This window comes from Heliangelus exortis, chromosome 5 (genome assembly GCF_036169615.1).
Source record: "Heliangelus exortis chromosome 5, bHelExo1.hap1, whole genome shotgun sequence".
In the NCBI taxonomy this organism is placed as follows: Eukaryota; Metazoa; Chordata; class Aves; order Apodiformes; family Trochilidae; genus Heliangelus; species Heliangelus exortis.
This window is the reverse complement of record NC_092426.1, coordinates 20,373,866-20,388,467: the sequence shown is the minus strand read 5'-3', so window position 1 is coordinate 20,388,467 and position 14,602 is coordinate 20,373,866. Positions and strand designations below refer to the sequence as shown.

Below are 14,602 nucleotides of genomic sequence, written 5' to 3'. Positions count from 1 at the left end.
TAATAGCCAGTAATAGCTCATGAGCAATTAGTAACTTATGACACCACATCAGGAATATAATCCTATTATTCATATTTCCTTTTGTAACTGCTTACTGTGAGTCCTTTTTCCCCCTCCTGATAAGGTTTAATGTTGCAACACCTTGGACTATTTTATTGGCATAGAAATGGACAAGGAAGAAAATGAAGGCTTATCATGATGTCCTGAAGGATATAGCTTCTAAGGCTTTTGTAGAGAGGTTCCTAAGTGAAAAAATATAGAATAGTGGATTGTTCTAGTTGGAAAAGACCTTTAAAATTATGAAGTCTAACTGTTAAAATTATTTAAACCTTTTCAGTAGAGACACACAGAGATTGACTCTAGCACTTTTCTTGATGCCAAACAGGACCTGACAACTCATCAGTTGAATTTCAGGGAAAAAGGAGCTTCAAATGAACAGTATTTTTTATAATTTTTGTGTAACAGAAACTGTCCTTTGTAAACAAGTCTACTTAAACCAGAAGTGAACATCTGTCAGTCCATCATGGAAAAGCTGGAAGAGCTACTGCTGGAGGGATAGGTTAAGAAAGGAGATTTTCCTCTCAAAGGGCAAAAGACATACAAGACTTCCAGAGAAGACCAATTATGTGAAGCATAAATTTGTGTGAGCGTATTTAGGTCCTGACAAATTCAAAAAGCAAATTCTTATATATCTTCTGAAACAAGTTTCCCAATTTGTTTGTTTTGAAGGATTTTTCCCCCCTTCAAAAGGGAACAGATTTAGGAAAAGCTACACTCATATTTTTTTTTCATTAAGGTGACATCAGAATAGGTCTAGCAATAACATCCTCATGCAAGGTTTAAAAATGAACTTTTTCAACCATAAAATTACTAATTGTCTGCCTTGTAAAAAGATAAATAAAATTAATGTTTCATTACTGTCAAGCTCTTGATTTCTTGTTTTATATGGAGCAAAATTAACCAGCTTCAGCTACACAAGTATGAAAATTAGATATATGTCGTTATCTTTCCTGCAAGAAATCATGAAGAGTTGATTGTATTTATATTTGAACAGAACTTCTTTCTGTCTGGCAGACTGTTCTTTCTCCTAAAAACACTGGAGAATGTGTGGCACTGGAGCTGTTTCTGAAAGGAATGCTATCAAAAAGTTATTGCAAAGGGGTGCAAGGGTCTGTATAACCAGCCCTTTATTTTCAGCTTTGACACCATTTCCTTTTGTGCCTCTGAGCAAATTGTTTACCTTCCCTGATCTTTAAGAGCTGAGGATTTTTTGCATAGTGCATGCAAAAGAAAGAAAAGTTCATACAGTGAAGCATACAGTGGCAAATCTGGGTGAAATAAAAACTACGTGCAAGATGTGTGCACAGCCCTGAGCACATCTGCTCAGGTGCTTTCAACTCCACTGAATAGAAAAGGTACTATGGGATACTAAGGGTTGTCTGAAGGAATCTGTATGGATTCATTCAACCTTGTGCCTCCCATATAATGTCTCATTCCATTTGCCACATTTCATTCATGCAGTCTCTGACTTCCACAGAGGACATGGGTTGTTCTAAACCTTTTGCTTTATATTTAAAATTACAACCATCTCTATGTGCACTTTCAACAACTGCATCAATGTAAGTTATGTTAACCTCTTGGAAAGAGGTCAGCACCCTCAGACATAAAGCATTAGTAATAGTTTTAGCCATAATGTGTGCCTTTAAAGTTCTTTGAAATCTTCTGATGAATATAAGCAGTAACCTTCAAGAAAATTTTGAAATATCTATGCAACACTGGCTTTTTATGATCTGACATATGCAACATATATTTGCTGAGAACATGTGTTCAGGTCAGCTGAACACATGTTGGTATCTCTATGTTTGCTATCAGGAACCACAATGTAATCACAGGAATATGTAGTCAATGGACTTTTCACCATGATTGCTCTGATCAAAGTTTGCCAACAGACTTCAGTTTAATACTAAATTCTAATTGCCACACATAGACCAGATTTCCATGTTTATAAAAGTTTATATAACTAGCTCAGGTATGGAAGCTTAGGCTCTAGGTACTTGAATTTATGAATACCAACACTTGTTCATTACCTGGGATGTTTAGGGTTGGGTACATTGTCCAGCAGTCATAAGAGCCAAGAAGTTTAACAGGTCTCCTTTTTTCAGAGTCCTCAGTTTTGTACAGCAAAACACACACTTCTGCAGAACAGCATTTGGTTTTGACTAGCTCATATCAAGGCCTTTTTAATATACAGCTGTCTTCATTTTACTTACCCATCCAAACATATTGATAGCAACCAACAGCATTTACATAATACACCATTTTAAGTAGCGAGGCTATAAACAACTTTGCAATGAACAAGTGGTTGCCAAGACACCAGTGCTGCAGCATGGAGTTTTGGCAGATTTTATACACTGACATCCAAAAACATGACTCAGAAAACCTTTCTCCAGAGGCTTGTTACATAGTCCTAGCTTGACCAGCAGTCTCTTAGACAGTTCTATCCATCTCCCCAAACCAGAGCAGCAGGGTGTGAGGTGCAAAGTTGCAAAGTTTAGTGCCAATTACTCGGCTGCAACCAGGTGCACGAAAATAAACATATGAAGTTCTTTCAGAGGGTCCATTTATACCAAATGTATTATTTCCAGCAATAAGGGGTCTGACACACGACACAACATTCAAAAGGTAATAAAATGTGCAGCTGAAAGTAGTATTGAAATGAGTCAGCTTAGGACCACTAACTAAAATGAAAATATACTTCATGGATATAATATACATTAAACATTATAATAATAACATCATTTACTTATGCATTATAGTAATTAATATGTTTGGAGATGAGCAAAGCCAGAACAAAATGCTTTAATCAGGTTTTTTTTTTAGAACACTGGATTATGCAGAAACTGAATTTTCTATCAGAAAATCATTCCCTGCAGAGGATTCTTGGTCATGGAGCTTATGGGCTTAATAACATGGCTAAAAAATTTAAACCCTGTGGTATACAGGCTTTTGTAGACACTAGATAAACTTAATAAGTGATTGAAAGGGAAGTAAAGAGTTTTTCTGAGAAAAAACTGAAGTCGGGGTGGGTGCTGAAGACTTAGGAAACAAGATTCTCCCAGCCATGACATTACATGACATAGAAAATAAACTAAGTCAGATTGATGTGGAGAAATGGAGCTTTAAGGGAAGAAGTCATGTCCTGATGCAAGGTCTGAACAAGCCTGTATGAACCAGCACTTTTCCAGCTCCTGACAGCAATGGGTGGCTTTCAGATGGGTTGACTATCATTGTCAGAATCAGCTGCACAAGCATTTAACTTAGTAAACTGCATTCTAAGAGATTCATCTAAATGGCTTTTTATACCTTAAAGTAATGTCTGGTGAAAAAGAGCACCCAGTCTTGCAGACAAAGACCACCTCATGACTGAAAGAGCAAATCGAGCACTTCTTTCCTGCAAAATGCCCATGAAATATTTTCCCTGCATGTCACCTACTCATAAGATAACTATGCTGGCAGTCTTGTCCTTGGAAGATTAACACAGCCAACAGGATAATGAACCTTCAACAAAAAATACATGATACACAAAATTTTAGTCTTAATTCCAGCCCACCGTAAAATCAAGAGCTGACAATTATTTTGAGAATTATTTTTATATGAGCCTGATTTTCAGTTTTCTGAAGGCAAAACCTTTCTCTGGGCCTTTCTCTGTCACTGAAAGTGTTCCTAGTTTTTCAAGATGGTGGTGTGAATACCAAACTTCATTTCAGGGAACTACAGGCCAGCACATCAGAAAAAAAAAAATCCTACTAAAGAAAAACCATTAATACCATTTTTATTTCCCAAGGAATAAATATAGCAGCCTCATCTCCCAGGGTCATGTCAGACTTGACTGGAGCTGCACCAGGTATCATAATTTTTTTATATCGGGATATTTTTTTTCTTCATCCTCTGTGAATCTTAGACAAATTTCCTATTGGACTATGTGATAGAGAAAGAAATAACACAGGGTGTGCCATAGCTTGTTGCCTTTCTCTTACTATCAGAGCACAGGCTTTCTGCTGAGAAGTCATCTGTTCTGTGGCTTTCTCAGAAAAGCAGGCTTCCAGTCTTCATTTAAATAATATATGCCTTATGCTTTAGAGATTTTATTTTCTTTTATTTAAAAACTGTTGCTATTTTGCAATTTATGCCATTCTTTTAATTCTACTATTTCCTCAGTTATTTTTACACATGCACATTTTCATTCAGTCATCATGCATAAGAACCTTAGTATTTCTATTGTCAGATTTTCTAATAGCAAAGTAAAAGCAAATGAATACAGCATTGAAAAATATAGGGAAAAGTAGATTAATGTTATATTACTTACCCTGGAAAAAATCAATATTACTTGTTTTCTTTCACCACCAACTGATACAGAAGAAAACACCTTTCATTACCTGGTGGAAAGTCTCTTAGCAGCATAGCAATGGACTGAAATCCTATTCTTGATGTGTTAGAGCAATCAATGACAGCAAAACCAAATTGTCCACATGCTTGTTTGATTCAGATATCAGTTATGTTTGAATACATAAAGGCTACATGTCTATTGGCATGAATGTGATCTCTCATTTTTCACGAAGGTTAAACTCTACATGATTTTTCGGGGACTTGTTATAACTATCAGGATATGGTTGTTGATAGTTGAACATGATTTAAGAAGAAAACATCCTAGGTGACTGGCAGAATTTTATTACTCTGAAGCTAATGCAGGACACCAAAAATTTAATGTAACTAAAGAAACAGCTGTTACTAAATGCATTTTTGCAGTTGCTGAAATTATTTTGAAAGTTTGGAAGCTTGCCTTTGAGCTCAGTCTAGACAATACAAGCTCCAGTGTGAGGGAGACAGCAAAATTAGAGGACTCTCATGTTGCCTGAGGGGCAGTCTAAGGAGTCTACAGAAACAGGGATTTCTTTTCTACAGTGGTATGACTAACAAGACATAAGATAAATTAAAGTCTGTTTCTGTATCCTCCCCTCTGCTTGCCTAGCTTCTACACTCAACTCAGTGTTCATGGATACAGACTTCTCTTTGGATGGGGTAGAAATGCTGAAAAATATTTAATATATTAAAAATTTGAGAGACCCAGAACACACAAGTCCATTTTTCAGGGAGCTATCCCATGCCACAGAACACTTTGAGACAGTTTGAACCTTGCCTTTTAGAGGGACTTCCTCAGTTCTTGTACCAGAGCAATGTCACACAGTAGTTGTGTCTCCACATACCACAATATAAGCATTTTACTTACCCACATCTCACCCACCTTGAGGTCCCAAATAACATGGAAGGCATTTACGTTCAATTTCTTCCATTTTACAGGATCCAAAAGAATCTTCATTTATCTTTAGCTGATGAAAAAAAAAAACCAACAAAACAAAAACCAACCAACCAAACAAAAAACAGTGTAAAAAGATATACTTTGATTGTCTTAATGTTACTTGTGAGAAAGCTGAAAACTGAAGAGGTATATGCTTAAGAGTCCACACTCAGTGCCATGGTCTAGTAACTGCAGCGGTAGTGGATCAAGGGTTGGACTTGATGATCTCTGAGGTCCCTTCCAACCCAGCCAATTCTATGATTCAATGATTCTAATTAGGTGGCTGAACCAGGAAAAGGATTTCTAACCCCTTTAAAACAGCAGTATCAATAGGATGTATTAAAATTTCAACCATCTGTTAGGAGGAATGTCTTGTCACATTTTATTTTGTTTACTTTTATTATCAGGAAAGAGCATTGACTAACTCAAGGCTATGAGAACAAAAGTGGTTTCTGCTGAGGCTTTGGCTGCAGCTTCAGCTTCTTCAATTCTCTTTTCAATTGCCTTTTAATTCAGTCTCCTTTGTGCTAGGATCTTGTTTAACCTAGGCCTGATTTTACAGGATTAGAGATCTCCTGAAATTATTTTATTGTGGGTGTCTATTACAAGCTGAAAAGAAACTAGAATGTGTTCATTCTTATATCCTGGGATACATTCCTTAGAGTTACCATTTTCCTCAGGCTTTCCTAGGCTCTACATGTGCAATTGTCTTTATTGTGCAGCTTCTCAGGCCCTAGCTGTGTCACAGGCTTGCGTAAGACCATATTGGCTGCTTTTCAAAGTCAGAGACTGTGGGAAGAGTTGCTTTCTTCGGCTTTTGAATACAAATATCTTGGGTTTTGAGAATCTGGAGCTCTGCATTCTTGATGGATTCTTTTTCCCCACACTAGTCCTAACTTAGAAAGCAGGATTTTCTGAACTAGGAGTCATGAACTGTTTGTTGTGTTACATACTGCAAAGACCTTCTACTACATGTGATTTTAGTAGTCCAGACAATACTGGAAATGGAATAAAATTAGAATGACTTATCCTAGAAAAGGTAATTTTGTTTTGGCTAAGTCCGTAAGTGGTCTTGCTTAAAAACTTTTTTCATCAGAACATACTGCATCTTTAATTCTAAAACCTGAAAAGTAAAATGGAGGGGAATCATGGGAGATTGTCATTCAGTTTCTTAACTTTCCCCATACTGTAGTTTTGCCTCATGTTCTAGAAACAATTCAAGTAATATGACTAATGCTACTCATACAAGATTCTGCTTCTTGTTTTACTGGTCAAAGATGACAGTTATATGTTGTTTTATTTTTCAGTTCCTTGCATGTTTTTTGTATTTCATGTCTCACCAAAGACAGTCAAGCATCATACCATTATGAATTGTACTGGTTTTGAGGTCCATCATGACCACAGCCTAACTCAGAAACAGTTCTACTTCCAACGTACACAAGCTTCATTTCTGCTGTGGAATATTTATCTGTAGCAGAGGAAAGAAGCCTTTTTTACTGCCTTAATTCTGAGGTTCTGGGCATCAAGCCTCAGATCAGTGAGCATTTTGAAGTCAAAGACTGGGACTGTGAAGGTGCTTAGTATTTTATGAGAATTTAACACAGAATGGAAAAATCACTTGTGTTCATAGTAGTCTACTGCTCTCTTCAGCTTGGCTTGCTGAAGAGACAGGTTGTGGCATCAGTACTAGCAGTGTGATGCCCATATTATTATTCTTCATCAACTTTAACATCTCACAGAGACAGCAGGATGGAGAAAGATCCCAGTACCACACCCCAAGAACTTTTTCATTCCTTCCACTCCTTGCCCAATAAGCAGGTGTATTATAGCTTGGACTCAGACACTAACTTAAATTATCAGTGGCCCCACACCCAGTGTAAGGCAGCTGCAAATTCTCCCAAGTTTTGAAGTTTTTAAGTATTATACACAATAAATACAGAAGTCTGGAATCTGAACATCAGGCTCACCATGGTAATGCAGGATCAATCCATCAGCCCAGAGCTAGTGACTGGAGGCTGGTGATGATGTGGAATTCATAACAGAGGAACCCACTTTCCAAACCTATTTTGAGAAAAAATAATGTTTTTCACAAATGTGCTGCTTGACTGATTAACCCCATTGATTTTAAACATCTACTACAACCTTCCACCTAACTGGCATTGTATGCTCTGCACTTATAGGGAGTGCCATAATCCAGGAAAATTGATGCTTGTTATTTCCTAGGTATCTAACTTCATTTTCATAATTATACTCCTGTTCCTCTCCAGATTTAGCAATATTTAGACTAGCAGGTTTGAATGAGACATGTGCCTCCCAGCAAGAACTTCTGTGCAGAGATTGTATTTTCTGACTTTAGTATGCCAGCATGGTATTTATACATCAATCAGTTGCAGTGATCTTGTACTTGGGGAATCTTTCATAACCAGTAGCTGTGTGTTCAGATGTAGGATACCATGTGAGAGATTAATTAGTCTTGGACATAATTTCAGCTTCAGAATTTTTATTCTTTGGCAGCTATTGCTTAAGGACACTGCTTACAAAAAAAGCTTCCTGTGTATATTCTGGATTAGGAAATAAATATAAAGCAAAGTACATAATGTGACTATTGTTGTCTTCTGTGCCATGCTTCAAGAGCTGCACACATGGCTCAACAATTGCAACCAGTTCTTGTTTATCTTCAGATCTCAAGAATGTTACTTTCACCATTGTAACATAGTGCCAGAGGCAACTTATTCTATTGACATCCAGCAAGAACCAACAATGTAATAAAATTGAATGTATTCTGAAGAGCTGGAAGTACTTGGTTGTTTTGAGTGGAAGATATTTCTATTCAAAAATTTTTTAAAAAAAAAGGTTTCATAAACATCAGTCAGTACTATTCAGTACTATTAAGCCAAGCACAGGAGAAATAAACAGGAGAGAATGAAAATTCTGGCTATGTAGCACTGCCATGTTCATGAAGGAGAAAAGAAGCTTATTGACATAGCCTACCAACAGTAAAATTTTCAGCTCTCTTTTTTGAACCACAGATTTAGCCTGGCTGCAAGTTCAAAATTTTTATTTTGCATTGTTGGCAGTTTCTCCTTTGTCCACACACTATGCATTCAAAGTAGGTTTATAAAACCAAGGATCTCAAGAGGGTAGATATATTGTTTAAAATTACTAGGCATAGGGGTGGTTTTATATTTAAATAAACAAAAAACAAAAAACACCAAACCAAATAAACCAAAGCCCAAACCATATTAAGTCAGAGAAAACAGCAAGCAGAAAAAGCTAAGAAGGCTTATAGGGTGGTATAACAAACTGAAACAGCCTCAGAGCAAAATAACCACTGAGAGAGAGGACAGCAATCTTAGGAATGGAAAGGTATAGAAGACAAATACATTCCATTCATACTGCAACTGTGGTAAGCACAGCAAATGAGAGACAGGTGTAGCAGAACAAACTAAAATTAGAGGCAGGAAAACTATGCATTTGTGATAATTAAATCCTGAGCTATCATTACTCACCTAAGAGAATGAAGTGTATCAAAATGCAAATTATAACAGATAATTTCCATAATTACTAACTGTAACACATCCAGTTATTGCAAAAAGTCAGTGCTAGATTCTCAAAGGGAGTCAGACATTGCAACCAGAATCAAGCAAAGTATAACACCAACATTTTAGGGTCTTTACTGTTTTAGGAAATCCACAGAAACACAGATGGTTGTGCAACCTATCTGGCAAAGGGGACACTTGAGTTCCAGTGCCATATAATTTCACATATGCACATAAGGTCAACCAAAACAAAATATTTCTCCCATTTCCTCTGTAGCTTTGTAACTGTTAATATCCTCCTCTACTCCCTGTCCAGATTTTCACAGTCAATAATTTCTCTATGCGAACTGGTATCGTTTTATGGGGAAAAAGAGATTATTCATCCCATGACATATGATTGACTGATGTTAAGATCACTAGGAGATTCAGCTTCAAATCTTCTTGTGCAGAGAGAAAATTAATTTCAGTCTCTCATTTCCAAAGTGACAGCTCCTATGAAAAAGTCATTGGATAAAAGGATGTTGGGTAAAACATCTGCCTTGGGGCAGGGATCCACGTGCTTGCTGTAATCCAGGAATGTCTCACATCAGGCATTACAAAGCAGACAGGTGAAGGAATAGGTGTACTTCATATCCCAGGGCTGGTGACCCCCTGTTCAATGCACTGTTAGGCATGACTAACAAAAGACATGTTTCCTAGAAAACTTCATTAAGGGAAATTTAAGCACCTAAAGCAAGTGAACAGGAGTTGTGAGGATCCAAATGATTTTGGATATAAGCCTGTAAAAACCTAGATAAAGTGGCCATTTTTTTTTTTGAGTGTAAGTCCTTTTTTCATGCTCTTTACAGGGAGGAGACCACCATATAACATTTGTTTCCTGTATATCTCATAGTGATGAACACATTTTTATTTCCTGTTAGGTTTCTTCAAATAACCCGAGCCATCTTTCAAGCTATGTCTTCTAAGGTGAAGAAATAATTAAATAATCATAAAACCCCAATGGGTTCATCTCTGTGTGTGCAATTCTCTGCTACTATGGTAGATCGAAGATTAGAAAATACTCCACGCAAAAGAAAAAAAAAAAAACAACATGTCCTTTAATCCTCTAGCATAATAGGCTGCAGTGTCCCCAGGTCATTCTCAAAAAGCAATCTCCAAGAGGGCACCTAACTGGAGAAAAAAGATAGGTTTCTATAAAACTAAAGTTAGGGAGAAAGTTGGAGTCTTTTGAATTCAATCACTTTTCAAGGTGCTCATCCCGATGGCATCCAAATGTGAAGGTGAGAGATGTGAAATAACAAATTGAATAGAGTAGAATAGTTAGACATTATAAGGTCACAAAGGGAGACAGCTTTTTCTGGAACATATTAGCTTCAGTGATAAGTAAACCTCTAAAGTTCAAAAAATCTACTCCAGATGGACAACCCAAAGTTAGTTATTTCTCTAAACTTTTTGAGTATATTCTTGCGTGGAATGAGAAAACAGAGCATGCTCCACTGTCATTTACATGGTATAAATGAGGGGAATAAAAATGAGGTAATGGCCTTCTCGTTTCAGTAGTGTTACACAGGTGATTTATCTGTCTTTTCAGATAGCAAATCTGAGAATAGACTTTCAACCAAAACATCAGTTTGGTTTAAAAACATGATAGAAATAGCTACCTCTGGAAAGTATTACTTATTTTATTTCAAGTTCCAGTTGGAACCAGCAAATCCACAGATGGCAGTAAAAAAGGACTTTATCAGAGATACATTTATCCAGTTTTTTTCAAAACCTCATGGCTCTGGAGAATACTAAGGCAGAACCATACTTACTTCAAACCATTTTAGTTTCTCATTAAGCTGCAATTTCCACCAAACTCATATAGATTCTGTCTCTCTCTTTTATTACTGTGCCAGGAATATCAGGTTAGAAATGCAACCAAACTGGAAGGAAAGAATATTACTAACACCTTAAGCTGACAGAGGGTCAGCTGAACAGGGTCTGATTAAATAACCTCTACCTTCAGGAGAGCACTAAATGTAATCTTTGCTGCATCTTTAGACTGTAATGTCTGACATTGTAGAGTTTGCAGGAGCAGCCTCAAGCCTGTAGCTGAAGATAAATTCACTGGCTGGTCACACTGAAGCATCCCACCTAGTAGTTTCAAGCAAAGCTCCAGGGGGTTAATGCAGGGGAGTAGGACAGACTCTGGACCACCCTTTTGGGGCTCCAGTGCACTTCCATAAATGCATATGGGTTTCATGGTATCTGACTACCATAGGGATAAAACATACTTGAAGTTAAGCAAATGTTCAACTGCTTTCTTGAGTCAAGAAGCAATTGGTCCTTCCAGCATTGGTTACGGCCTTGATCTTGTAGCACACGCTGATTCATGTCTTAGTTTCATGGAACTTATTAAAGAATATGTGCTAATTTCTCACACATTAGAAATTTTTAAGTAGATGAGTGTGGTTATCAATCAATGTGCTCCCTTTGCCGTTATAAATCTTAGCAGAAATCAATATCTCATGCCAAAAGATGTGAAATAAAATATTTCACTCCCCAAAACAAATGTGAATGACTTTGAGAGGAGAGGTCAAGTGTGGTGGGGTGTATATTGTACATGTGAGTACATAAATCATTGATAGCCAGATTACTTCCTTATATTGATCACATCATATTTTCTTAGCAGGTAGATTATCTAAGAAAATAATCACTAAATTAACTCGAGGACACCAGCCTCACAGCAAGATTAATGATACATAATTTACTTTATGAAAGAAGCAAGCATCCAATAAATTAGAAAATTCATACCACCATCAAAGCAAATTGTTACATATCTACAGCACTCCCCTTACTGAGAAGTTGACAAATGGATTTCACATCTTTCTATCACATTAGAAGCATTTTCTTTCCACCTCACTGTATAAGCAAATATCTGCTGGTTTCCCATAAGCATGTTATTTACACCAAATTCATTTCAGGGACAACATTAACATTCACACATGTACATGTGCATACACAGTAAAAGAGATTTAAAGGAAGTGAGATTCCTTTTGTGGAACCTTTAATTAAGAGTTATTTCCCACAGATTTGGATGGTTCTTGCCACAGAAAAAATAATCATCAGTCATGGGCAAGATTTATCTTGAAGTTAAAAATATGGCATCAGACCTTGACTGATAGTGTGATGTTTTCACCTCCAGAAGCTGCCCGGGTCCCAGGAGTAGCAGTCTCCTCATCATCTTCTTCCTACATCATGTTCTCATGCTGTCATCTTCTTAGGATTACTGGAGATAGATATATATGAACTTTTTTCCTGAATTATTTTCCCTAGATCTGTATTTACCGTTTATGTTCATATGGTACAGGATTTTTCCACTAGCATCAACAAATAAAACCCACCAAAAGTACTAGCTTACTTCCATCTCTTCTTAGTGATTTCTAGTCTCTAGCATCCACTATAGTTACATTTTCTGAGTTAAGACTTGCTTATTTAGTTCTAGGTGATTGATTGTCACTGACTGCACTCCATGGTGCCATCACAAGACGGAAGGGGTGAATGGAGGTTATAATTAGCACTGTTTCTGAAAGCATTAATCAAATATTAACCAGCCTTCACTAATTTCTCTAAAAGGAAAAGTCTTTATGTGTGTAAAACTGAGGCACGGATATTGGGTATGACTTGGCTGAAGTCAAAAAGCAAGTAATTTACCAAAGTGCAGAGTATCATAGTGATGATCCCACGGTATCAGTCAACAATTGACACAGAACATTGTGGACTCATGGTGAAGAGATGGGGCTGAGCAATTGCTGTTTGGCTTGCAAGAGAGAAACAGGGACCTCGGAACAGAGTACTGGGGATGAGCATTGTTGAAAGAGTACACTTTCTGTTCCTGTCAAGTAGTGAGGTCAGGAAAGGTATTTTTGGCTCCCTGGGAGACTGTCTTCCTACAGGAACTCATAGCTTTTATACCACTGATCTCAGCCATTCTCCAATACAATATGGCTTTAATAACAATAAACAATAAATATGGCTTTACAGAGCTCTGGCATAGGAATCATACAAAACTCAAAATGGAAGGGAACCAAGAAGCATCATAGTTTTTACCTAAAACTAAATCCTATGACTAAAGGCATCATCCTGATCCTCCTTGAACTCTGACAGGCTATGACCACTTCATTGAGGAGCCTGGTCTAGCGACTGACCACCCTCTCAGTGAAGAACCTTTTCATAATCTCCAGTCTGAACTTCCCCTGACACAGCTTCATTGCATTCCTCAGGTCCTGTTTCTGGCCACCAGAGAGAGGATGTCAGCACCTTGCTCTCCACTACCCCCCTTGAGGAAGCTGTGGGCTGCCCTGAGCTCACCCCTCAGCCTTCTCTTTTCAAGCTGAACAAACCAGTCACCTCAGCTGCTCCTCAAGACTTTCCCTCAAGGCCTTTTACCATCTCAGTCCCCCTTCCTCTAACACATTCTAATAGTCTGATTTTCTTATACTGGAGCACCCAAAACTGCACACAATACTTGAGGTGGAGCAGCACCAGTGCAGTGCAGGGTGGGAAAATCACCTCCCTTGACTGGCCAGATATGTGGTGCTGGATGCACTTCAGAATATGGATGGAATTTTTAGCTGCCAGGGCACACTGTTGCCATCAACCCAACCCCCCGCTTCTCTTTCCACAGGGCTTCTCTTCCCCTAGTTTGTACATATAACCAGGATTACTCCATCCCAGGTGCAGAATCTGGCACTTGCTCTTGTTGAATTTCATATGCAAAAGGACGCAACAGGTTTATGCTTATTCCCCAGTCCAAGGCAGTAACCTGCTTCACTTCAGTCTTGAGCCAGCCCTGAAAATTATGAAAGATCACAAGGACTAATAAAGGACCTGAATGATCCTCTAGAATTTTGGGAAGTGACTGAAAACTCCCATGAGAGCAAATAACCCTGTGAATAGCATGAACATAAGGAAGATGGCTCATGCACTTAGTGACATCAGTGGGAAAGGATCCCAGAGACAGAGTTCATATGAACTGTACTTACAAGAGTTCAATTTGGATGATATTTCCATTGTGAGGCATATTTTGCAAAATGTGACACAGTTCAGGCTAATTAATTCTTTGCTACAGATAGTTACGCGGTTGAGCTTTCTGAGCAAAGAAGATATGAGCAATATAGCTGATGGCTTCTGTTGGAGTTTTTTTTCTGACCAGAAAGCTATTTAAACAAGTAAGTCTTGATGATACAGCTATAAAATTCAGAGATAAATAAAGTCAGTGAGGGAGCACTGACAAGAACTTAAAGCCTAGTAACAGAGTAAAAGGCAGAAAAACAAACTCATCCACTAAAAAAGCAACACCTTTTGCACTCATTCTACAGATCTGGATACCCTGGTTTGACACAAACGGGAAGAAGCAGAATTTAAAAAAAAAAATATAAAAAGAGCACTATGAAAGTTATATAGTGAGTTTGGTATGCAGTGGCAACACACTGCTGCATCACCATTGTGGAGATAATATAGAAGCAGAGTTCCACATTAAAGGAGGAAAAGAGTTTTGACATATTACCCATCCTTGTACAGAATACACATTTTCAAAGGCAATAGCTTACTTCTGCATAGAACGCTATTACAGCCTGCAAGGATATTTCTGAGTATAACCATTATAGGCAGCATTTTCATTTGGCAAAGAGCACTGGCAAAGACCTTGCAAAGAGGAAGGTAC

At 37.7% G+C, this 14,602-nt stretch overlaps 1 long non-coding RNA gene across 1 annotated transcript in view; it reads right to left on the bottom strand.

The window, feature by feature from the left end:
• Window positions 1-225: 225 nt before the first annotated feature.
• Window positions 226-14,602, bottom strand: part of LOC139797065 (uncharacterized) — a 39,543-nt gene continuing 25,166 nt past the window's right edge. The window contains exons 2-5 of the long non-coding RNA XR_011726271.1: window positions 7,324-7,417; window positions 5,303-5,387; window positions 2,088-2,195; window positions 226-289 (exon numbers count right to left, since the gene is read on the bottom strand). This is a non-coding gene — a long non-coding RNA (uncharacterized lncRNA). The remainder of the gene's footprint in view (window positions 290-2,087; window positions 2,196-5,302; window positions 5,388-7,323; window positions 7,418-14,602) is intronic.